The 26,220-nt window shown below is 41.5% G+C and overlaps 1 protein-coding gene across 7 annotated transcripts in view; it reads left to right on the top strand.

The window, feature by feature from the left end:
* ATXN7 (ataxin 7) overlaps positions 1-26,220 on the top strand; it is an 88,828-nt gene that overhangs the window by 49,932 nt on the left and 12,676 nt on the right. The gene's annotated exons all lie outside the window — the stretch shown is intronic.

Below are 26,220 nucleotides of genomic sequence, written 5' to 3'. Positions count from 1 at the left end.
GGCCCGATGGCTTTGTATACAAACTCTGCTAGGAAGCTCTTGTTGTGTTGGTTGGTGTTAGCCAGTGTTTACAGAGGACTGCAAAAATGTGAAGTGCTATGCAAGTTCAAGGGCTCCGTTACTTCCTACAAACCTAACTGGGGGAGGCTGGCACTTCTTTTCCACACTCCTCTCAAGACTAGAAATTAATCTCAAACAACTTCATGCCAATATTTGGGTGAGAGGTTTTGGGTATTCAGCTTTTTGTTTCCTGAGAAATTCAGGAGATGTTTTCTAACCAAGTGCTAATAGAAGAGCCGGGCAAAGCATCTTCTGAACTACTCCTCCCTCCTTCTGCCTCTGTGTATTTGTGTGTGTCCCCTTTTTTCCTAGCCCAGTGCACCTACAGTGTTTAAAAGGATAAAAATGTTGGATATGGGTGGGGAGGCTCTTCCAGTGTTGAGAGCGAGGGGTAACTTTTCTTGCATCTTAAATACTCGAGCCCTTTGGCAAGAAAAGTCATACTCACTTCTGCGGCTTCCTAGAGACTGGGAAGGGGTCTTCCTTATGCTGTGCAGAGGGTGAACTTCTTACCCTTTCCACCTCGCACTTGGTGTTTTTGTGTTATGATGCCTTATGGATAATACTCTGCCCCTTGCTGCTGGATTTCTGCACTCATGTCGCACAGAGTGTCTTGGAGAAGAATCTGATAGGTCTTATGACATAATTCTTACTAGTTCGGTTGTTATTCTGTGGATGGCAGTAGTGGTAAAATTTTTTAAAAACTCACGATTTAGCAGATGTAAGTCTCCAGAGCTGCAGGGAGCTGGAAGAACGGAAGGGTATCAGCTTTTCTTACTCTGGTTGCTATAAGCCTTTGTATCAGCTGAGAGCAAGTCCACCCCTTGCCAGCACGCTTCCTCACCTGTCACTGAATATCAGATTGGGATGTCCAATAAGTCCTTCTAAAATTTCATATTAAATTGATTCTGACAGTTAAAAATAAATTTATGGGGGAGGACTGGATGGTACCCCGTTCTGAGTGTTGGCATATTGAATCTTCCGTCTTGAGGTCAGTAATATGGAACTGGCTCAGGCGGGTAGTGATGGAGAGCAGGCACTTCGGGTTGTCCCTCTGAAATGAGCAGCTGATCGCCAAATACTGTCTAACAAACAGGTGTCTGTGCTGTAGGAGCCAGCATCGTAGTTGTTGGCATGGCGGCCGTGTGGGCAGATTGAAGAAGCGGTTCAAGAACTGAATAGGTATGGCATTGCTTCTTGGCCACGGGCACGAAAACACGGGGTGTTGTAGGTGTAATGCTGCTTGTACTGGTGTTAAACTTGTTATGTGAAGTTAATTCAAACTCTTCTGTAAGCAATACTTGCCATTTAAAAGGGACAGAGTGAAGAGGGAACTACAAAACAAAGGTATGGAAAGTATAAAATAAAAATTAAAAAAAAAAATAGTAGTGTAATGTTCCCGTTCTGTATCACGTTGTAGGAGCGTGATCTCTAAATGTGAAACTTTCTCTAATACAAACCTTAGATCAATGGCAGATTGATACTTTGAGAGAAATGTGGAAGGAGAGGATGGAAATGACGAGGTTATTCTTAGTATTTCTTAAGCCCATTCTGAACAATGAAGACGCTCGGCGAGGGCTGCGGCGTGCAGAGGAAACAGGCGGGGTCATTCTGATGAGAAAAACAGGCTTGGGTGGAGTGAACGTCATTAAAGGACTTTAGTATGCCAAACTATAATAGCCTCAGAGAGGTAAGAAAGTTGACTTAGTGATTTTGTGTAGTGCTAGCTCGGGTTGCTTTTTATCAGCCTTCGCATTCTGGAAATCCTTCTGCAGTTGTCCCTCATTTTAGCAAACTGAATGTGAAAGCTGCTAAATATGGCAGGTGATTGATTACCAGGCAATGGTGTATTTTTATTTTTTTTTTAACACGCTGTACTTCAGGAGAAGGAAATTGCTGAAGTCCTCAAAACACACAGTTCTTATAAAACAAAGTACACTATCATGATAACAAAATAAAACACTCTTTGGATTTATCACAGTCAGTTTTCCCTGAATTAAGTCTTGTATTTGTGGCTTTATTTCAGGGATGGGTAAAGGAGAGATTATTTCAACAAGTTCTGAAAAATTACAGTGCATCAATGAAGCTGTACCTTTGTGTCGTTGTTAGGGTCTTTCAAAGTTATTTTTAATTGTTACCAGAGAAATAGTAATCTCTTAAAATATTCTGCAACTCCTGGTGGTATGTGTGGCTCGTACTTGGTGTTCTTTGAAACTTGTCATGTTGGATTTTGTTTTCTGAAGCAGAATATGCTCTTTTAAAATGTCAGTTTTGTCAAAGGAAAGCTAAACAAACTATTAGCTAAACCTAATGAGCTAATTAATTTCTTCCAAAGCATATTTGTGATGAACTACTTAACTAGGTAGGCTGAAAGGGCATCGCAGGACATAATCTGGCTTTTTTCCCTGGACCACAAGTAGTCAGAAATAAATGTAACCTTGTTCATCGAAATATTTGACCTTTTTAGTAAAATACTTTATTGATACAAATCACAGATTTTTATATGTAACTGATACTTTTATATTTCATGGGTTTGACTAGAGAGATATTAATTCAAAATTAAATTCTACTTTTTGAGGCAATCTAAGCATGCATTTGGTGTATGAACCGCCATTTTAATAATTTATTCTGTACTGCTGGTATAGATTGATTTCTAAAATTCGGTGACGTATTTGGTATGCATAACACCAGATGTAGGTTAGTTTTCAAAAGCAATTTTAAAAACAATGAGATATCTGAAATCTGCTTTTGGTATTTCTGCCAGCCTGCGAACAGCAGCTGATGGTCAGGACACTCAAATGGTTTTCCCCTCTCGGCCTGGGCTGGCAGCGGTGCTGGGGATCTGGTGGGGCAGAACCAGGCCAGGCAGACGAGGAGAGTTGTTTCAACCCAAATCCTCTTGTTTGTCAGATCTCAGCCGCTTTATTTGCGGAGCTGGACAAGTGATTTAAGTCCTTTATTGCCAGAATTCTTGGTGCCGCTTTTTGAGCGGTTACGCTTTCCTGGCATCAGCATCTTCCTTGGATGGCTCAAGATCAGTTCAGAGGTGAAAAATGGGGCGGGGGGGAAAGGTATAATGTTCAGGCATTCAGTCTCATGGTGAAGCACCTGAGATCACTTGTCATGATGACCTGTTATGAGAAAATACAGTATTTTTCTCCAGCTGGAGTGTTTCCCTACACTCTGATGATCGTGTGCCAGCCTCTCTGACTTCCATGCCAGGTAGACCCTCCCTCTGTATTCAAATCAGGTATATTTTTTAAGTCCCTGCACAGTTTCCTCTCTTAATATATAAATTCTCACAGTAAAGATGACTTTGCTGTCTGTCAAATTGCTAACTGTCACGCTCAAGAATGTCCCCTCGGCAGACAGCAGCATGTGTCTGCGTCCCTTTTATTTCCTCCCTCTCCTTCCCACAAAAAACATGCTAAATACGGTTCCTGTGCTGCACCGACAGGCTGCTGAGGAAGCCATTGCGACAGTTATTTCAGGTTGTTCGTGGGAACCCTGAAGTGACGTGGGTTTTGGGGCTGTATGACCTTTCGTTGGTATTTCAGCCGTTCCCGGGGTTTATCGCATCTCCCTGTGGTTATCAGCCTCCTGTCTGAGGAGAGCGGCTGCTCTGCACCATCTGGGCTGCTTTGGGGCTCAGAGAGAGGAGGCAGCTCAGCGGTCTGGAGGTAGCATCAGTGTAGAGATGTTTGGTTTCTTCCTTCTAATTTTTGCTAGGTTTTTTGCGGAGTTGTTTGTTTCCTCTGTGCCTCGGTTTCCATCAATACAAAACGGGGTTAAACTCTCAGCAGTAATAATGAAGGCTACCTGTAAAACTTAAACCGAGAGTGCCTGTGAGTCATGCAGTGATTGTGAAAACCATTAATACAGTACATATTGGAAAGAGATGATGATAGTGTGTCGGGCTGTTGAGTCATTAAGGAGCTATGCCGAGTGTTTCGATTAACTTCCATGGGTTTGGCGTACAGTGGCAAAGGTGAGCAATGCTGCGAGCTTTGCGTGCTGCTGCCCTGAGCTGGTGGGGAATCGCTTAAGTATCTCAGGTTCTGACCGGTGCGTGTTTAAACCTGAAGTGTAGGATTCAGAAACAGAATAATCGTACGGACTTGCTCACCTTATGGGATTTCTAGGAAGCTGTGAGATTGGAATAGAGGAGGTCATCACACAACCTCATACTGAGCACGGAGAGACTCAGAGGGACGATCCTGACAGTAGAAAAAGATGGTCGCTTGTGTTACTTGGCTCCATCCTGCAAGTCAGCGTCAGGGCTCTCCTGAATCTCCTTCATCTAATTGTATAACTGTACTCCTGCCTCCCGCAGCCGGTTCTCACACCCACCTTTAGTTAGCAGGTTTACTGCTTTGGCTAGTCCTAAGGGGCTCTTCTGGTGTTGGTGTTAAGTGCTTGGATTCTGAGAGAACATGTGATATTTACTGTGATTTTAATTGGGATAAATGATCCGTTAACTATCCCTGCTAATATGCTTTTGTATTTCGGATGTTCTATCATATGTAATTTAAGTACTAGAGTCCCTGCAGCGTTACATATTTGGTTTCTTCTGATGTACTGTGCACCGAACTGAATTTGTCCTACCCTCTTTCTGTTATCTCAAACTTGGCATCAGCTAATTGTTCTGAAAAATCTAACATGGGTATTTAATATTTTTAAGTTTTATTTTTCGAAGTTCTGCAGATGGTGTTTGTTCAGAATAGAATAGAGAGTGTTTAGCATGGATTACCAAGTCAAAGATAAAGTGTCTGTACGAGGCAGCATTTGAAGCAGATAGGAAAAGAATGGAACGTGCTGAATCTTGTTCCAAAGCCATTGGACCTGAGGATTTTGGGGTTTGTTGTTTGGTGGGGTTTTTTTGTTTTGTTTTGTGTTGGGGGTTTTTTTGGGTTTGTTTTGGTTTTTTTTCCTCACAGGAGATTGCCTGAGCTCATCTGCATTTTGAAGGGATAAGCTTTCATTATGGCCTGCATACTTTTGGCAGCAAGCAATTTGTTTCAGCAATTAAGTGTCCACTGTTCGCTAATGTCTTTTTAAAGCGGTATGAAAACGTTTTATTTAAATCACAGGAATTTTCTTGGGTATCAGTAATCTTATGTAGTAGTCTAATAACCAAAATAAAACTTGAATATTATGTGGTGTGTCACAGATGTGCTGGAGTAATCTGCAAAGCGTGTTGCCAAACGTGCACAGGTGGTATTTGGCATATTATGGCTGGAGTTGATGTATATGATTTAACAAATTATCATTGGCAGCTTCAGCAGCTTCTGTTTAAATACACAGCCCTCTCACAGTAGTTCGCGCAGTCTGGATTCCAGGAGTTGGATCTTAGTCTCCGGGTCCAGCAACAACTAGTTTAATTTCTTCTTGGCAGAGATTTGAGAAATTCTGTAGCTTTTGCAAGAACCATCTTGGCATATTCCCAGAAGGGAATGGGCTCAGAGGTCAGCACAGGATTCATTTCAGAAAAAAACTTCTCAGCTGATTATTTAGTTATTTTTAAATAATGTATTGTTAAATAAGGAAGTATTACCACCTGGAAAGAAACTCTGTAAATATATTTTGGGGTTTGAAATGTGTACCCCAAAGCCATGAGCTGAATACCAAATGTGCTATTTGGGATTTAAAGTCACAAACAAGTTCTGCCGTGCAGATTTTAAGAAGCGATGAAGTAGGTGCTGCGGTTAATCGTAACATTGCAAACGGTTCACGTGCAGAAGGTTATTTTTGTAAGGTTAATGGCTGTGGTCTTTGTTTATTACATGAAAGCCTAGGGAGTCTGTTTGAGAAGTTGATGGCGGATTTCTAGTGAAACTTCCTCCTTTTTGTGGGTACATGGATTTGTCAACCTTTAGTTGAAGACATAAAGCAACTTTTAAATATCAGCTAACAGAAAAAGGTGATGTTCAGTTTCAGATTTAAAAAAGAAATTCAGTGTTCAGTTTACCGCTTACCGTGTAACTCACGTTATTCTACCTACAGCACCATAAGTGCTAAAATATTTCAAATTCTAAAAGTCCTTTGGTGTGCTTTTGGCTTTTCTTACCTTTGATTAGCATGAATCAAATTTCATGCTATTCTGCCATAGTAAAAGACCTACGTGCAGAAATCCTTGTGTTTTATTATTTCCTGGGTAGAGCATATATTTTTTTTTAATTCTACTCTTACTAAAATGTTGAAGTATTTTGAAAGAAGGCTAACACACAAAATTATCCAAGGGTTCCATGAGAATGCTGTTCTCTTACAGTGATCTTCTTGCCAGGCATTTGGAGACTGGGACCAACTGCTCCCTTTTCGAGGTAAACATTGACGGGGAAGAACAAGTGCAAAGAAAGAAAACAAAGATATTTATCTTTGTGGGAAAAGAGGAAGCAGTGCGGCATTCACTGTCGCTTACAGAAATAGTTGTCCAGCAAGAGTGAGAACGTTAGTGTATTGATCAATAGATCTGAGCAAGATCTAAAGAGAACAAGTAGTTCTAATACAAAGCAGCTGTTGCGTATATTTGACTACAGATTCACTTTGGAAGAAGCCAGCTGGAATAGTTGCATCAGGTCTACGATTAAAAATGATTGACAATGAGAGAGTTAACCAATCTAAAAGTCAGTGTTAGGTTTCATCATTCAAAATCCATTTTGAGTGATGAAACAGCACATGGAGCAGAATGCAGCTGTCATAACCATCATTTCGGACTTTATGCAGGTTCAGGGAAGGCTGTTCTGCGTCGGCTTACATGCTCCGTATCCTTGGAAGGTTTCCTTCCCAGCTAAAAGGGTTCTTTCTAACGCCTAAGCCACTCCTTCAGGCTGGAGCGGGGCCAGCGGAGGTGGCCCGCGTTGCGAGGGCAGGCCGTGGGCACACAGGGTTTGGCACGCAGCCCGAAGCTGAGCGCAGAAGAATGAAGCTGCAACCTGTTTAAGAGCTGGGGAGGTGGAAGAAGCCTGAACCGGGGTTTAAAAAAAAAAAAAAAAAAAAAAAAAAAAAAAAGGCAGGACTTCTGCCGTTGTGGAGGAGAGTTGTGAATGTGTCAGAGCCATCGAGATGTGAACTTGGTGTTGGAAATTAAACTACTAGGAGTAATTTACTTTCAAAAGCTAACCATGTGCAGATCAATTATTTATAAGGACTTCCTAATTTATTTTTGGGGGAGAAGTATGTGTTCTTATGAACTGTGTAGATTATTCCAAGAACTGCAAAACCCCAGATGAACACCACAGCGCTTCATGATTCCAGGCAGAAGTATTCCGGGAAGCTTGTAAAACAGTGTTGAGTATTGAACTGCCATGAACAAAATAGTTTGGGTTGTTTTTTGCCCCCCCCCCTTTTTTTTTTCTTTCCATGGAAGCACATAGTTTCAAGTGGCACAGACTGTACCCTCTCATCCCACCATCCGACTCTCAAACAATTGCTGCACTTGGAAGAGAGAGGATTTGCACATAGTCTTTTTTTCTCTGCAGCTACAAAGGTCAGATAGGAAATCTCATCAATAGCCATCAATTGCATTAATTTTTTTGCCAAGATAACCACTGTTGCCAGCGCAGAGCTGTGCAGCACCTGGCTGGGGTGGCAGCGGGCAGGAGGGGGGCAGCTTTAGCAGGGCTGGTTCAGCACAGCTGGAATTAAGTGGTTTGCAGTCTGGGGGGGTGTGTGGCTGAGGAGGGGAAAGAGAGGACGCGGGGGAATAGCTAAAAGGGGAAATGTAAAACAAAGAACTTAAGTAAAACACATATGAAAAGAAACGGATGAAGACAATAAGGAGGAAGCTAAATAAGGAAGGTAGGAGAAAATGACCTTGCAGGAGGGAGAATGAAGTAGGTATGGGGCTGGTTTTATTGCTCTGTGTTGAGGGGAGGAAAGTAAAAGAAAGGAGATGTTTAACAGGGTGAAACAAACAAAAGCTTTTTTTTACTAGTTTTTCCTCTTAATGATTTGGCAGCAATGCTTATTAGTGTGGTTTGTGTGACGTCATGGCATTCTGGGATTTTGCACATTTTGGTGGGGGGCAGGGGGAGCAACGGTGCGTCGTACTTGAGACACCTCTCCCGGCTTTATGAGGCGCTGACTGTCAAGGACGTAGGTGGATATATGCATGTATGTGCGCTTATTAATGGGTCGTCTTGTGCTTGCTTTCTTACACATCCCTTTTACTGTTTTTTGCTGGACTCTCAAATTATTTAAAAAGTCTTATTTTCCGTACTCTAAATAATATTATTTAGAGAGTAGGAGGTGCATGGGCTGTACGTGTAGCTTTCACACGGCTTTTGCAGTAAGAGGAATGCCCACCAGTTCTCTACAAGCTGAGAGAAAAAGATGGAAGACAGTTACCCATGCTGGACCTACATAAAAGCAGTGTTTTGTAGGAACTTCTCCATCTGCTGCCTCAGGAGAAGTAGGCAGCATTCTGAAAACTCTGTTCTCCCCTACAGCAATAGTCCACCAAACGGTAACCTGGCGTGTATGTGAGCGTTGTGCTTTTGGAAAAACTTGAGACAATATTATTCTTACCAAATTAAAAGATACCGATAACATTTTGGGTTTAGGCACAGCTACAAAGTAGGTAGGCTGCTATGTAGTTTACTTAGGCATTATCTCAAGTAATTTTCGCCTGTTATTTATTTACTCCCTCGTTTTTGGTGACTGGTTTGCTGGCTTTTTAAAAACAAATTTGACATGATACCGCTTTGGTGGGTTTTCTTCCAGGCAATATGATCACTTAAAATCTAACATTTAATACACATAAAGTCTACAAACTGTGTTTTTAAGATATTACCAGAAGAGGGAGTGTATAACACTTTGTATACAATGAAACCTGTAAGTTTATTGATGAATAGCAATCAATAACCACACGATTTGCATAGTAAGTTAAAAAATGCAGCCTGAAATTCACTTTCAAAAGAGCACAATTAACGCCAACTTTTTAAGTTCCTCATTAGGCTTAATTCAGTTTAAAACTAAGTAATTATATCCAAGTAATGTAAATGGCCTTGAAGTCAATTCAGATTCGTAAATGTTGTATTGTGTCTACCTGTAACAAAAAGATGCAAACAGCTTTTCAGTAGCAGTCTCGGATCAGCTCTTGCAGTACCCAGCTCTATAAGAGCTCCATAACAATGTGAAACTTGAAAACAATTACAGATATCTTCTAAAGATGTAAAAAATAACAGAGATAGATAAATAAGTCTGTGATATTATTATTGACTAAATAGGCCATCATTAGCTGTCGGGCAGTAACAGCCAAAATACTTCCAAACCCTATTGTCTGCTACTGATAAAACCATAATGTAATGCTTGTATAAAATCAATATTTTTACTTTATAATTTATGTAGATGTTCCTCCAGTTGTCGTGCAGCAGGGCAACAGGGTAATCCTTTGAACAATAGCAAATTGATGTAGGAGAAAAGGCCATCCCTGTGTCTAATATGTAAACTCCTAATAAACTTTGCCTATTTTGCTGCCTCATACAACTTCTGCAATATCTGAGATCGCTGCTGGCCACAAAGGTTGCAATTACATTTTAACTTCTTTCCCCAGGTTGTATTAGAGAAAGAGGAGCCGTCATCAAGAGGTTCTTGTCCTCTGTTCTGTGTTCCCCAGATAATGAGTTGCCCGTGTTGGTATGAAACTCTCACTCTTTACGCTGGTTTGTGAAGGATGCAATTAGACCAGGCTCCTGGAGGGCTGAAGCAGTTCCTATATAACTGAGTTTTTCCTCGTTGTTTGGCAAGATTGTCAGAAAAGCTTTAACTCACAATTCTATATAAAGTAGCTTTTCACAAGGAAGCCTTCTCTTTTAGCCAGATCACCTTCTTATGTTTTTACCCCATAGGATTTTCTTCCTCGGCCAGGCAGAAGTTGCATTGTGCCGTGTCCTCTATGTGTGACCCCGCAGGTTGCACAGAACCTGTTTGTCACGTCTGGCTCTGGGAAAAGGGCTGTGTGTTTCTGCTAATTCTGTGGGGTAGGTAGAAGGTGTACCCCTTCCAGTGTGCCCTCCCACCTTTGAGCCTGAAGCTTTCAGATATTTGTGGATTATTTGTAGAGCTGGATTTGAGCTGATCTGAAGTTTCGTGTGATATACTTGGATAATTTTAAGAGCTGTTCATTATTGTCCATAGACGCTCACATGGAATTCATAGCTTCTCTCCTTGCTAAGAGGAAAATTGGCTGTGTCTTCTTTGTTACTGCATGGCTGAAGACTTCATTTGAGTTCCTAGGCTAAGCATTTTGATGTTCTGCTGCATTAGGATGGACTTAGTGAAGTAGTTGTTTTCATTTCTTTTGCTTTTCTAGATCACAATGAGAAGCCTTACAGTACTCCGTAGGGCTCTGGCCCTTCTCATCATTGGCATGGGACTCGCTAGCACTCTCATTTTCTTCAGTTTCATTTTGGCTTACAGCCTCTGACAGGCCACGCGTAACCATGTATAAGCCTGGAAGCATGCCATGCTGGCCCTCTCCTGGCCTCTAAGGTCAAAGGAAAGGTTTTAAAACTGCCACAGTTCAGTCCCTTCCCCATCATAGTGCCATGTACTCTTTGACCAAAGGTCATGTGGGTCACAAAGCTATCCACTGGCCAGCTTCTAAAAATACCCATGACTGCTTTGGTGTAGCCATAGAAGTGGTGTAAACGTGTGCATAGTACTGTAAGGCTTGATGCTCACATCTCACTTGTCACGATTGAGAATGACAGCTAGCGTCACTTAATTTTGGTAGTGGCCAGTTCCTTTCTCCGTCCAGCATGCTCTCCGTAGGATCGATCGGTGTTCAGAATGAGGATGGGTGCTGACCTGTAGGACCATACCTGTCACCTTTTTGTGGGACCACAAGAATGTACCCGGGGAGGCTGGAGGCTTGGCAGGTAGTTAGGACGTGCTGAAAGCCCTGACGAGCTCCTGGGCTGCTTGCTATTTCCTCTGCCCTGGCCCAGTTATCCAGGTGGCAGTGGTCCACAATAGCTGTGGCTATACGCTTGAAATCTAACATACTAAATGTCTTTTTCTGGTTTTTAGTCCCTGAAAATAGCATAAGTCTATATAGAAGGCATTTTCAGCCTTTGCTCTCGGTGTGTACGCACGTATGATATGGGTAGCAGTTATATTTTGTATTTCTGGTGTAAACAAGCACGTTGTGTAAGTGGAGTTTATACTAAGGCATAAAATGCTGTCACTTGATTGTGCACCAAGAAGCCCGTCAAGTTGTTCCTCTGTACTCAGTCATCCATTTTATTTTGGAGACTCTCCACTTTTCTGAAACCTGAGAAACTTCTAAGCATGCTCACTTGGAAAATAAAACACCAAAACTAGAAATCTTGCCCAATATATTTGTGTTTTCTGTAGCACGTTAGACACTCTCCAAAGTGGCAGCTGCTAGAGGGGAAAAATCCACTGATTTCAAAATCTGTTGCCCCATGGTTCTGGAGGTTCTGGGAATTTCATTCATGATGGTACTTTAGAGCACTCATTCCCAGCTTTAGAAAAAAGGACACACAAAGCCTTAAATACAAGACAGTAGCACTACTTTTGATATGAATTTTGCTGCTCCCTTCACCTAAGGCTGGTTTCGTGGTGTCACACAGCGCGTGGCAGTGTTCTTTCCATGCACCCCCATAACAGCCAAGTTGGTTTTCCAAGTAACCACGCTGGAGTTCTCGATTGATCAACTTGAAGAATTTCGGTGTTGGCTCAAGGCCCATCATTCTCTTCCTTCCAGGAAGAGTAATAATAGTAGCTAGTAACCAAACAATCTCTTTAAAGCAAAATATTTACAACAAAATCATGTTAGACAGTACTAAATGTAAACATAAGCAGGCAGCAGTGTAAGCAAGCCCGGCTTATGCAGTGTTGATATCAATCAGATGAAATTCCTTGGAAATCTCAATTTATTTTTTTTTTTTTTTATGTACCCTCAAAACTAGGAACTGGCAAATTGATCACTCCTGCAGCTCACAACCCAGTTCTTTGTCATCCCCAGTTGCTCAGGCCTCCAGCCCGTTCCCTGGGATCAAGTCACACTTTAATTCTTGCTGGTCCTCGCTCTGTTAATTGCGAGCTCTGGCACGGGAAGGTTTGCGGTTTGTGAGACTGTCAGGTCTTTGAAGGGATGGTTTTGCTCTTTGTTATGGAGAGAGCAGATGGTGGGAAGGCAGAAGCGGAGCGGTCGGGATTGGGGGAGAGGGCAGGGATGCTTTCTGCAGTGGCGGCATTAGCCTGCAGCAGCTGAACGCGATTGGGAAACTGGTGCCTGAGATTGCTGAATTTTGCGAAAGGATAAATGAGTTGTTCCGTGTGCAGTGGAGATAATGAAGCCTGGTTGTCTGTGGCTTTGTCCTGTGTATGTTGCCATTGCTCTCCCACCCGTTGCAACACCTCCTGCTCAATGCGCACACATAGCTTCAGGTTTCAGGGCATGTTTTGCCTCTTTTTTTTTTTCCTGTTTTTTTTTTTTTTTTTTTTTTTTTCTGCCAGTTTACTATGACATAGGCATGCCGCAGCTAGGCTGGAGTGTGCACGTGATGACCGGCCAGGGAAGATCTTCCTGCCCTCTTTCCATAAGAGCACTGAGAGGTCCTACCTTTGCTGTCTGAATGCTGATTTTAATGCTAATGATAAACCCCGGTATCTTTAGGACATGTGTCGGTGTGGGGCGGGGGGCAGGAGGGTACACCACCTCAAATCCAGCTCTCACATTTTCTTAAAATTAACCTATCATTTCAAAATACAGAACACTACAATGTAGATAAGTGGAAGGAGACACGCTAGAGCTGCATTTATCTCACTTCGCAAAACCAGAAAAGAAAATATAATGTAAGTAAAAGATTAAACATCCTCTAGCCAATCTTAAAAACTATTTTTTTGGCAATGCAAAATGTGCAGAATAATTCGGGTTGTAGAATGATTATTTTAGATATATTTTTTAGGTATTTCTTAACATTATGTAGAACTCATTCATACTCGGGAGCTACTGTATGTGTGTACGTAGTGATAACATCACACATGAGGTAAATATCTTTTCACGTTACACGTGTTCAGTGAGGAAAAGAAGAAAGGAGAGGGTTGATGCTCTTCTTTACGTTATCTTAAGTAGTAGGAAGGAAACTTCCTACATGGTTTCTACACAATTCAAGTTGTCCTTCCCGGATGATCTTGCGACACCAAAGGCTGGGAATTAGGTTTGCTGCAGCGGTGCATATTGAGCTGCTGCTGTCCCTTCTGCCCTGCCTGTCCTGTCCTTCTGAGCTGGCGCTCGAGCGGGAGTCCCGTCCCTTCGGCCTCGTTCCCTGGGAGCGAGCAGCGTGCGCAGGTGTACGTCCCTTTGTGCATGTAGCTGCAGAAAGTATTATCACAGCTTGCAAGGCTAATTTTAGGCCTCTGAACTCAGGTATTAACTGATGATACAAGTGTTTATATTCAATCTAACGCTGTTGGTGTTTTGGGGATTTTTTTGTAATGACTTTAAGTAGTTGATAGAAAGTTGATAGAAAATAAAACTTAAAACCTCTTATGATATTTAGCACCAGGAAAAGAACTTCATAATTTCATTGGCTTATATAATGGGTTGGTTTTACCACATTAAGTAAAATTACTTTCGCGTTTGTCAGAATACAGTTGCAGCATGTGACTTAACTGTGGCCCGTGCATCAATCCATTTCAAGGTGAAACCCCACGAATGTTTACTGTATGAAGTTACTTAGAAGCCTTTACTCATTGGAAAACAGTAAATAAAAACAAATGCACAGATTGAGAGGGATGGCATCTATGCTGCTGCTATAGCATAAGGAAGCATAAAATCTTGTGGTGTTCTCTCTCGCCCATTGTGTGCCTTCCTGTGGGCCGTTGCCGTTTTCTCCCCGGGAGAATGTTCCGTCATGCCTCTCCTTTCCATTCCAGCTCCTGCCTTGACGCCCAGCTGCCGGGGTTTCTTAGCGATGGGGCTCTTTGTTCTCACTCAGAAGGAAGACAGCTTTTCTGTATTGTTCCACATGGGAATTAAATTGCCTGATCTTGGTCGGTTTATTTGTGGAAAAAGAAAAAAAAAAAAAAAACCAAAACAAAACCAAAAAAAAACGTTACTCGCCCTTTTGGTCCTAAAATAAGACTAGACCAAATCAAAGACTAAGGAAGGGCAAAATATAGTTGGTAAGAAAACAAACACATCGATGCTGGTTCCCCACGAGGTAGTTTTAAAGTAAAGAATTTTCTGAACCACTAAAATCTGTTGGAGACTTACCCAGTTTTAATTATGGGTGTCAAGTAAAAGAGTATACAATAAAAACAAATCCTCCAAAAACACACATGCCTCTGGTACTAATTTTAGCAATGGAAGGAGATGTCTTTTAAAACCAGCTTAATCCAAGGAAATGTCTTTGTGTTCCTGAGTTGTCCTTAACAATTAATGGGTAGGTGACATGAGCTGTCAACTTCTCTCGAAATTCAGAGCAAAAGAGGAACCGGTTGCTGCCTCGTATTCTGAGTGCGTAGACATGGGAAAGGTCGTATTTAGTATTTGTAGCTTAAGATTTGGTATTCATTTCTAAGCTTGTTAATGGGAGCAGTGGTCTCCAGGTTTCTGTATGTTCCTTTAAAAAAAAGGAAAAAAAAAAAACCAACCCAAACAAAACCCAGTCTGCTGAAATGGTGCTCCCTGCTTCTGCTTGACCCTTCGTAATGAAAAGAGAGTAATATGCTAACACACTGATACTAGTACACAAAGGCGTTTGTACAAGCTAACTGCCTTTCCTCTTGGCAAACTTTTTACTGAAAAAAGTGTCTGGCTTGGTTTTAAAAACGACTTTGGGTGTAATTCAATAATGGAGGAAAGACCAGAAATTTCAAGTTTGATTATGGTAATTTAAACCAATAGCAAGCTGTTTCTTCTTACTCTTTTTTTTTGTCAGCAGATACACTGTAATTTTTACAAGTGATTACTTAGGAAGTGGTCCATAAATTCGTAATTAGGTAAAAATTAGATTTCAGTATCCATGTGCTGACTTTGGGTGGAAATCAGACCATGACGTTCACACCTCAGAGCCTGGAAATTTAGGATGTCAAGGATGATCTGGAAGATCAGGACAGTAAATACCAGAGTGAATGTGTAAATACAGGAGTGTCTCTGGGGCGGGAGGGGCCGTGTCCCCCCTGGCCACCGACATCCCTGGGAGCTGCAGCTCTGGGGATGCTGGATGTCCCCAGGCTGGGTGATGCAGCTGCAGGGGAACCATCCCAACGTGGAGGAACCGTCCGCTGGAGGAACCATCCCAGTGCTGCCAGCACGGGCCTGGCAGCTCACCGGGGGAATCACAGAGGGGATTAGCCTTCATGCACGTGGTGTCCTGCCATGGCCGTATCTGACCGGTGCTGATGCCACCTCGGTGGCCCCAGTGCCTGTGGTTGGCAGCAGGCTTGTAGGGCAAGCTGAGGCTGGCCAGAAGCCGGGGGCAGCTGTTTGACGCAGGGTGCCTGATGCTTGCCGGACCCCAGCACCGGTGGCCAGATGGCCTGGCGTGGATGGTGGCGTTGCCCACGGGTGTCACAAGGCCTCGGCAGAGTTCGGCGAGCGCCGTGGATCATCTCGCAGCGAGGGATTATGTGCTGCAAGCGGCCGGCGTGAGCCCTGCTGAAATGTCACCCGCGCTGCCTGGCCCCGCTCCAGACACAGTCCGCAGGAACTTGAAATCCTCAAAAAGCGCTCCGAAGCCACGGCTCTGGCAGATAAAGTGGAGAAAGGGAGAAAACAGCAATAAAAACATAGACAGCCGATTGCAATCCTCTCAGGCCTCTGGATGGATTAGCGACTGTTAATCAAAGAGCTAATTAAAGAAAGAAACTATTAAGACCGTGTTCGTTTTAGCTTGTTTTTCTGAGTGCGCTCATCCGTGTAATTTATAAATCAGAGGGCAAATACATTCCTTGTTACGGGTCTGCGGATGGCTGGCCGTGGGCAGGATGGTCTGTGCCATTTCAGCTCCGTTTTGGAGGAAACGGGAAACGCAGGCGCAGCCTGGATGTGTCAAGTGCAGTTGTGTTTTTATTTAAGAGGTTAAACTTGCACAAACATTTTAGTTAGCACATCCTAATTACAGCATTGCTTGGGTCTTTCAAAGTGTAATGTGAAAAGGCTGGTTTATTTAATTTGAAAGACATTATTGTGCAAGCACAGTGGGTTCTTGCCCTCGTTTGACTGTATTAGTGATTTCTGTGAGACTTTGCTGTGCTAATGCTGCTGTAAAATTTTAATTAGTGTATAGTTAACATGGTCAGTGTTTTTAAACATGAAAACAGTTGTTTCATGCCAATTGTGATTGACCAGTGTTAATGAAATAAGCTGTTATGATCCTTTTTTATAATTGAAAAAATGACTAATGCCTAAAAACATTAAATCAGTCTAAAATAACGTAAGGACCTGAGTTAAAACAGGAAACCAAAATATTTATTCTCTGTTATCCATTGATGTTACAGATTGAGTACTTATGTTCCAAGATATTTCAAATTTTGGGAAGTTACTCGACTCCTGAAACATCCTTTAAAAATACTGCAATTCGCCCTACCCCAGGTTTGCTTCCCGTCTTCATTTTCCATCCTGAAAAAGTTCAACATTTCTTGTGTTTAAAGACGTGGACAGAAAGGAGCCCAGCCTGGATCCCTCACTCCGTTCTCATTTCCCCCACGAGACTTTCCTGCCTGGGGGCGCTGCCCATAGGTACAGAGGCTCGGTAACGCTTTTGTCCCGTTTGTCACATCCACAGGGTGCGCGCGGTCGGTGCCGTATGTGCGGAAACAGAGGTGAGAGACGGGTAACGTCAGAGATAGCGACAGGAGCGTCCTTCCCTGCTCCGTCACTCAGCGTTTCCTCCTGCTGCCGTGAGCAGTGACACCTCGGGGGAGAGGAGGGGCTCTTGTAGTTGGCGTGTGGCTACTTATAAGTACCCATGTACCTGCTTATCTCTTTTTTTTTTTTTTTTTTTTTACTCTTACAAAGCTTTCATTCGGGTGGCAGTGGATGTCACTCATTAGTCACACAGTACGTAAGAAAAATATTTGTGCTTATTGTCTTTTTATCCTGTCGTTTCTTAATGACAAAATCAAAGAATGTGATTTACTTAGCCGACACTACTATTTTTGTATATCCTGTGATATTTCCTCTTATTCTCCTGCTCAAAACAAAGTCAATTCTCTCTTCTTGATCTCTTTCATATGGAGAGCTTTCCATTTCAAGATTTATTTTTTTTTTTCTTTTTTACACCCCTCTGCAGAAATTTTATCAGTTAGCCCATAACCCGCTTTGTATTTTGGTTCACTAACAGCTTTTAAGCAAGTTTTCAATGTCAGCATAATTTTTTGTAGCGGAGCGGAGTCTGAAAGTCAACATATGATGATTGAAGTTTGCTACATGTAAAGAAATAGCTACAGGGGAAAACATTAAAATTCCTGATTATGGCTTTGAATAGAAGCGTTAGCAAGATGAAAGCTAGACAGACATTTGGATATGTGAACTCATCTGAATACGTTACACAATATTATGATACTATGTGATAAGGCCTTGTAAGGAGTATTGGTGATGCTGAAGGGGAAGTACGTGGTGTTAAAGGTGTAAACATGATTTCTGGGTAGAAAGGAGGAAAAAAAGAGAGAGGAAAAAAAATAGTCAGAAATTAGGTGGTGGCCCTTCCCTTAATTCTTTATTCCCATGGTTTCAACACACAATTCTTTATTAAACTTCTATTTATTCAACTTTTTATTAAAAGTTTGGAATAATGTTGTTTTAATTATTTTATTTTTAATTTGCTGTATGCTCGTTTTGAAAAACTGAAGCTTTTCTTTAGTGTCATTCAGAGTAAGTGTATATGGGACACCAGTTTTCCAGCTGTGTTTTTGAGGAAGCTGACCCATGCTGTATCTTCATACGATGCTGATCTGTGCTGGTTTCCTTTGTTTGATATTTTTGTTTATTGTCACTGAGCCTTCTCCAGAGTTGTTTTCCAAATTACAAATTTTTTTAATAGCAAAAAAGGATTTAGTCAATACTTGCTTTTTAATCAGACAGTGCAGGTATTGTCATGTCGTCAACAGGCTACACAGAGATTAGTGCTCATGATGTGGACATTATAATCTCTTCATGGCCCGATTACCATCTAAGACACTCTACTGTCCTTCTGTAATAACTTTACAATTTATATTCCAGCGCTTGACAGATTTACAAGACGGCTACAGACCCAAAGGTCCAGGGCCGGTTCCCTGGCAAGAAATCTGTCCTTTCCTCTACCTCTTGCAAGTCGCTCGGGAAAGCGTTCCAGAAGTTTGGTCTTGCATATTATGCCGGAGTCTTTTTGAGATGTTAAAGCCCTCGCTTTTGGGTTTACCTGAGCGAAGAGGGGGATGGAGAAAGATGGGGACAACATCCTCCTCTGGGTGACAAAGGAGACCTCCCAACAGCCAGTCTCCCTGGCTCCATTTTGCTTCTGGTTCTGCTCTGTAAATAATTTAATGTCCTGCCTCTGTTAGTTTTCCGACATTGCTCTTGAGGGTTTTACTGGTCTCCAGGAGGCTCCGAACAGCTGAAACAAACCTGGTGGGAGCGTCCCTAAATCCGGTTTGCCACTGCGCGACACAGCAAACCCCCCGTCTGTCTGCAGGCTTGGGGTGACAGTAGGGATTGGTTTGTGCTTCAAAGGCTGTTTTCCATCTCGTGGGGGCGAACCCTGTGTATTTTAAAGAGGAATCTTAAATCCTGTGGAAATTGATTACAGAACTACTCGTGCGCTGAATACAAGGGGTTTTGAAAGGATTAGTAACAAATATGGAAAAATTGAAAAACTAGCTTTAGTAGCATATAGAGAGTTGTGGAGAGGCGGTGCTAGAGAAAGGGATGTACTTGAAGGTTATTTATTTAAATACATTTTATTTTGCTAGGTTCTTAATAACTGTGTTTGCAATTTGCTGCTCGCCCTCCTTTCTGTGGTGTTAATCTCATCGGGGCAGGGGGGCTGTGCGGGGTCCGGGGCCGTTTTGCAGCAGGGAACCGTAGTGGAGGTGGCCGTTCCTGCCCCGTTACTCTGGTGCCATGAGAGAATTACACCACCATCCTGGCTGCGCTGTAGTTGTACTCTTTGAAAAGTGTAATTTAAATACCCTAAATCATAGTTACAGGATCATCTCCTTTTTGAAATATGATGTTAAAGTATTGAAGTTGGCATTAAGAATCTTACTAGTGAAAATTCCCTGCTTTTCACTCCTCCCTCTATTTTCTTCAATAGTGGAAACAAAACTGTGACCCTGGTTACGCAGAATTTCACGCTCCTTTATCTAACGTATGTTGCACAGTGATCACTTGTGAGTGGATTTTGGTTCTCTAAAGTAAATCTCGCGAAAAATTATAAATGTACGTATTTAGAAATCGGAAGTCAAGTAATTGGTTTTACAGTCTTAAAAGTAGCCAGTGCTTCTCCTTAACTACTGTAATAAAATGAGCAAAATAATAATAATAGCTAATGTTTGCATTCTGTTCCTGTTCAAAGGGATGTGGTTGACTAACCATCATAACACCTCTTGGGAGTTGAGTAAATAAGTTGCAAATGTTCAAATTGAAATGTTGGGAAACTTCAGCGGGGTCGAAGTGGCGCGGTGAGGCTGGGGGAGACGAGAGCCAGGAATACTTCTCAGAGGATGTTTTCCAGTTCCCAACTTTGCTCGCGTTTCCTGTGAATTGCTCTGGTAAACCTGCTTTTAAAAACAAACCAAAGTGAAAGTTGAGCTAAAATCTGCCAGTCTAGGACTTCGGGACTCGCAGGAAGTAGGTTACATGAAACTTTTAGTTAAAGTAAAAATACATCATTCAAAACCATCAGTGGCTTTTGGTTGCGTTGAAGTTTGGATTTCAGGAGGAAGATTAGTGAAATGTGCTGGACCATCAGAAACATCCGGATATGTTTTATTTACTTGTCTTAAATTGGTGTGAATTACTGTGAAGGGATTTCGGAACTGGAGTGATACACTGAAACCCAAATATTTCTGTGTATGAGAGCTTTGGGCTCTGAACTGAGCGTTTGTAACCAAAGCATATCTTAAGAAAAAAATTGTTCTCTATAATTATGCGGTTTTGTAATAAATCAGTGCACCCCAGTTGAAAGCATAGCCAGATTTTATATGCTTTTTAGGGAAACTTGTAGTGTGTGTTTTGAAGGTGATTGAGAAGGGAATGGTGCAGGAATTTGTACTTGGAACAGTGGGACCTTCGTCCCGAGGAGGAGTGCTGGGAGTGCACACACCAACGCTGCTGTTCAACAAAGATGCAGAAACGAGATGACGCGTAAAGCTTAGTGGTGGCACAGCCCTCATTTGAGAGGTAAAAATGTTCTAGGAACTAACAAATAATTTTGGAGCGTACCTCGTCAGCAATTAGAAAGGTCTTGATGTATTTGCTTTATTTGTCTGTTGGCTTCAACAAAGGATTTTCTGAGATGAAGATAATTTTCTTTTGTGGGAGAGCGTAAACGTTGCATGGCGCTTACCAAGCTGAAGCCCCCACAAATTACTTTCATGTGAAAGAGCATTTTCAAGGGAATTTTAAAAATCATCGATCTCTGCGATTATGCTTTGCTCTGCACTGTGTGACTTCAGTTCTATCTTTTGCCCCTAAGAAGGTTGTTTTATCTTCTTGTGTATTAACCGTCTCAATGTGAACGTAAGACTGTCTTTGAACAATGCTGTAGCATGTACGTGGTGACGATGTAACGTAAAAACATAAACCAGCATCTTTTAAATCTCTGCTAGGCAAAGCAAACCTGTTAACGTCTCAAGTTCTGGAGGTCACCTTTGGGTTTTAAAATACGCTCTTCAAAATTGGCTAAGTATTGCATTTTTATAGATTTTTGAGAAGAAACACATTCTATCATTGTAGCTTAACTGCATCTTTACATGATGGTATCGACACCGATAACAACAGTCTGTACTGCAATTGTGCTGAATACTTTTGAAGTGAGGGAGTGCAGGGCATAAAGTTGCATCAGTATTGCCAACTTGGCCATAGCCTGTATAACAGATATTATATAAAACCTATTCCTTAGGTAATTAGTTTATACCTATTACTACTTATTTATAATATTGAGGAACTCCTCTGGTCAAGATAAGGAAGACCATTGTGGTAAGTGATGTAAATACATAAAGCAATGTATGTGCCACCCTGTCCTGCATTCGGTATCCTGCAATATAAATTATATACTTCCTTTTTTTTCCTCCCTTTCTCTTCTGCTAAAGTGTTATTTCTCTGTGAATGGAGTGCCGTAAGCATACGTGACTATCAGTCAGATTCTCTTAGTGGTTTTGCTAACACTGAGTGATAAACCATAATATCAGCTGCCAGTCGCGAAGCAGTGGTTTTTTATGAAATAGTAAGAAGAATTCTCGCTCGAGACATGGCAGACTGTGCTGGTGCCAGTCAAGCCTTGGCAGTCTGTCATACTCATAGCTTGGACTCCAGAAATGTTCTTTTCTATGACTTTCTTGCTGGAGTGAAAAGTATAACTTTGCTTAGATGCTGCCTGCGCAGCTAAGGGTGTAAACTTAAACACCAGACAACGGAAGATGGAGCGACCTCATCCTGACTTACAGTGCAAGCAGAACTGATGGGATGATTAAAAGGACATCAGTGGAAGATTAAGGCAGAATCCTTGGTATCTAGGCCCGGTGATTAGAGCAGGATAATGAAGCAGCAATAAGTGAGTGAGCAGCAGATGAAGATCCTGCACAGGCGGTTGCTCCCAAGCAGCTGCACCCTGCCAGGATGGCAGCGAAGGAGGAGTAATTTGCCTGCTATGCCCGTAATTGCTTTAGCTCCCGAGTTTCCCCTGCAAAATCCTCATGGATCTAACGTCTTTCTTTTTTCTCTGTCACAGTGAGGTCAGAGGGATGGTGGATCAGAGCCCGACACAGGCATTTGCGTTAGAGCCGCAAAAGGGATTTTAGTTGCTTGCTGCCGTAATATCTATAGTCAGGGTGAGGTGCCCTGCCAGGGCAGTGTCACAGTCTGTGCTCCCCTGTCACGCCACGGATCTCATCCGTCTGGAGAAATTAGAAGATCAAGTAAATTAGCTCTCCGCAATTACTCTAGAAATGTAACAGTCACACTGAGAGAAAATAAATTTTATCCTCAGGTAAAAGATGTTTGTTCTAATATGGCTCTAGTAAATATTTTCTCAAACGACAAGCCAAACAGTAGCTGTGTATGATGGGGGAAAAAAAAGATAAGTTTGTTTTAAGTTGCACTTTTATCATGCTTATACTTTAGGTGAGACAGATATATGAAATAATAATTACTGAAACATAAAGTTGTCTTCGTGCTGTGTTTCAATATACAGATTTAATTCTGCAGTCTGAGTGATGCTCTTACCCCCAGGCTAACCTGTCTTAAAAACTGTTTTTCTGAATATTAACTGAAGCTGCAACGTGTTTCACTGAACTAAACTTGTGTGTGCTCAAATGGGTGTGCTTCACTTCTAATGACGGCTCTGCTCCCACTGACACAGGTCACTTTGACTTTTTGCCCAGTACTTACGTAAGAAGCCAGTATTAAAAAAAAAAAAAAAGAAAAAGAAAAAAAAAAGAGTTTATGAAATTTGATCTGTACATCTTGTATTTGCTGCCCAAAGCTATTAATTGATGCCCAGAGAGAACGAACAGCACAAAATGCTTCCTAGATTTTGGGAACCAAGTGTAGACCTGTGAGGAACACTTTGAAAAATTTTAAGACTATTTTTACTCTTAACATATTTTTGTTGTTGTTGTTAAGCATACAGCAAAGAAAGTAGCATTTTATGAAAACCAGAATATTTTTCTCTATAAAAGGATATCTTCTTTTATTCTAATACAGAAATAAGGTTATAAAGCACAGTAAGTCCAAGTGTTTACTCATTGATGGAAGAATAAGTAGTAGCCAAACATGGTGAGAAGCTTTCTTTTTTTCTTTCCCCTTTTTTTCTTCCCCTTCCAGGTTACGTTTTTTGTGTTTTGTCAGAAATCAGTCCATGTTTAGAGGGAAAAATACAATGGAAAATAAGATTTTTTTTTTTATTTTTTTTAAACACAAGAAGATTGGCAGCCAGACTAAGGGCCAAGTGAAGCTGGTTAATTTTTTATTTTTTTTTAAAGCTCCTGAAGAGATTTAAATTCTCAATATCCCTTTTATCAGGAAGCTCTGTGTGCTTTGGCAGTCTGCGTATATAATTCTTGCTCAACCGTAAGTCCAGTAGTGCACGAACTATCGCTGTACTTTTCCAAACTGATAGTTAACAGATATCTCGGTCACTGAGCTGGGATTGCCATCTCTTTTCACAGCTTTCTAGTGCTCTGTGCAGCCCTTCTCCTTAGGGTCACAAAGACGTTATATAAATACAAAGATATTTAGGGAGGAGTTTATTTGTTCAGGTTTAGTGTTGAATGCAGCTTTCATTTTAGGTCAGATTCTGCCCAGTGCTGTGGCATCAAGGAAGACTTTCTGATTCTTTGTCCAAAGTCAAAACTTGCATCTTTCTGATGTTTAAAAAAACGAAAATGAAGAATAAACAACAACAACAAAAACTAAAAAAAAAAAAAGAAATAAAATCCTCCCCCCCAAATTTTAGAGTTTAGAAGCGTGTCACACAGGTGCAGTATTTGAAATACCACTTTGATGTGTTGTAAAAGCAATCATGACATAAAAAAAAAAAATGTTTTTTCTTTCAAGAGTTATGTGAAGGGAAGGGATGTGAGTGCTAACTTTTAAAATTTGAAAACTGAACACCTGGAGATAATTATATTTTAAAATGTTTTCAGGCTGAGTCAGAGTTAATGGCAAATGGGAACCATATTAGATTGGCAGATGATTAGTAGAATTTATCATTATAATATGCCTAGCATAATAAGCATGGTGGTCTTGATTATTCGGTGACAGTTTGTGTAGTAATTTTTCCATTAAAAGCCTGTGTCAGTCTGTCAATAAATACATTCAGTAGAGCAAGTGTGCCATGCTTGACACACATCTGGTTTCAAAAATAATATTAGCTTTCCCCAATAAAAGGAGACATCGGTAGCCTTCAGATGGTTTACAAAACAGACCCTAAGCAGATTTCACTTAAAAACATGAATTTTCTGAAAAGATTGAAACATCAAATATAAGCAAATCCTAGTAGCAGCCCTACCTCTACTTGTACGTAAGTCAACATGAAACGAGGTCCAGGCAGTTTATGAAAAATTAGCTGAAAAGTCTTCTCATTTTGTTGATAAGCTACACAAGTCGTGGCTACATACAGGACGAGCGAGTGAAGGTTTCACAGACTTAAATTATTATAATATCTCTTTCAGAAATTGTCCCAAAAGTACAGAAAAAGCTTATTTGGCTTTGTGTGTTCCGAATCATCCGTCTGTCTGTAGAATGGAAATTGTCTCTCACAGGTAGACAGTAATCTTGGTGTGTGATCAGCCATTAGCCAGAGTTCTCTTAGGTCAAATTTTTTGATTATCAGCAGCTTAAAACAGTTTCTTTTTATATTAACTCACTGGTGCTGTGAGACATTCATGCAAATAGTAGTTAGTCACATCTCAGTTTAGTACCAGAAGAGTAGAGTACCAGTTAAAATTGCTCGAAAAGAAGTGTTCATATCATTTGGATTAATAGCTCAGATTAATATTTTGTCTAGTTTATTCCTAATGATGGGATGCAAGGAGGTACTCGGTCTTATTCTAGTCCCTTTCTCTTCTCACCTGCCAGGTTTTTTCTCCAGGGAAGTAACACCCTCTTTTCCTTCAAAAGAAAATATCAAAACGAACTCCCAAAGATTGCATTAGTCATCCACTGGATTATTAGAGATTATTCGTAACTGCGATAAGAACTTGGACTTTGAATTTTCTAAATATACGGAAGGTGGAAGGGTATTGAGCAATTTCTCTCATTATCTCGCAGAGTAATCTCACAGGGTGTAGCATCGCTGAACTAATGGCTCTCAAATAGTAACTTATCAGAGGTGCTCAGGGATTCTTGCCGTTGCTATAAAAAGCTGTTTGGCAATAAGTGGTATGGCATATTAGAAGCACAGCCATTTACTAGAACATAAATGTGCAAGCATACTTCACTTACAAACTCTTCAGTGGCATCTGGAGAACTGAGTAGGTGGTTTTGAACATCACCGATAACTAGTTCTTCTACATACTATCATTTTAAAGCAGTTGTTTCTTGAGACAGGTGATCACTTGCAGCGTTTGTTACGTACTTCTGTTGAGCATTTCACCTAACCTCTCGGAGCTTTTTGGTAAATACTAATTAAGAAGTGATGACTCATTTGCAGGAGGTTCGTTGGGTAGTTTGCATCCATTCTGCAGTTAAACAGAGAAAAACACATCACTCGGTTCAGTCTCCAAGATCGTTTCTTGACTGGAGGTTCCTCATCTAAGCTCTGTGCTTTTTCATTTTATTCCCCCCCCCCCCGAGATAATGAACATATTTAAAATGCAGCTTCCCCACCTATTAAGAAATTAGCTTGCCAGGTGTTAGATTCCTCTGTCTTCCTCTTGCACTGCTGGAGCAGCTTGACTTTTTCCCCCGGCTATTGCTCTTGCGCTCTGTTACGGTCCTGCAGCAGGTGATGCACCCAAGGACATTGGTGCGGAGTTGGTGCTGTCGTGTTCCATGGCTTCCAGATACCGACGGAGTCCTGGTTGGTCATCGTCTGAGTGGTGTATGATTGCTGTATTTGGGATTTGGGGGAAATGGATCATATAAGCAGGACACGGATGTATGAATTTACATTTTCCAGAGTGTTACAGATTTCCGTACAGGTTGCACTGGACTTGCCTTTCACTCTTGGCTGTCGTCGTTGCAAGTTCATGAGTAGCCTGCTTCTTTGGCAATTTAAGTATACTTAAGTCAAAATCTGTAAGCTGATCCTGGGATTGATGGGTGGTGGATTTGGGCACTTGTTAACAATACTTGGCTGAGAAAGAGGTGTTACCGCTGTGGAGGGGGAAGGTGCCTTTCCACTCCCTGATAGCCCTGCTAATTCTTGGTTCTCTCTTAGATCTGTGGTTTGCATATAGTTGATTGCCAGACATGTCTCTTAAGCAGGTGTTGATTACACAGATCATCGAGGAATCACAGGTGTCCAAGTATCAGTCAAG

The sequence above is a fragment of the Chroicocephalus ridibundus genome, chromosome 10, assembly GCF_963924245.1.
Source record: "Chroicocephalus ridibundus chromosome 10, bChrRid1.1, whole genome shotgun sequence".
Taxonomy (NCBI): domain Eukaryota; kingdom Metazoa; phylum Chordata; class Aves; order Charadriiformes; family Laridae; genus Chroicocephalus; species Chroicocephalus ridibundus.
Note: the sequence above shows the minus strand (reverse complement) of the source record. Positions and strands in the feature narration are given on the sequence as shown.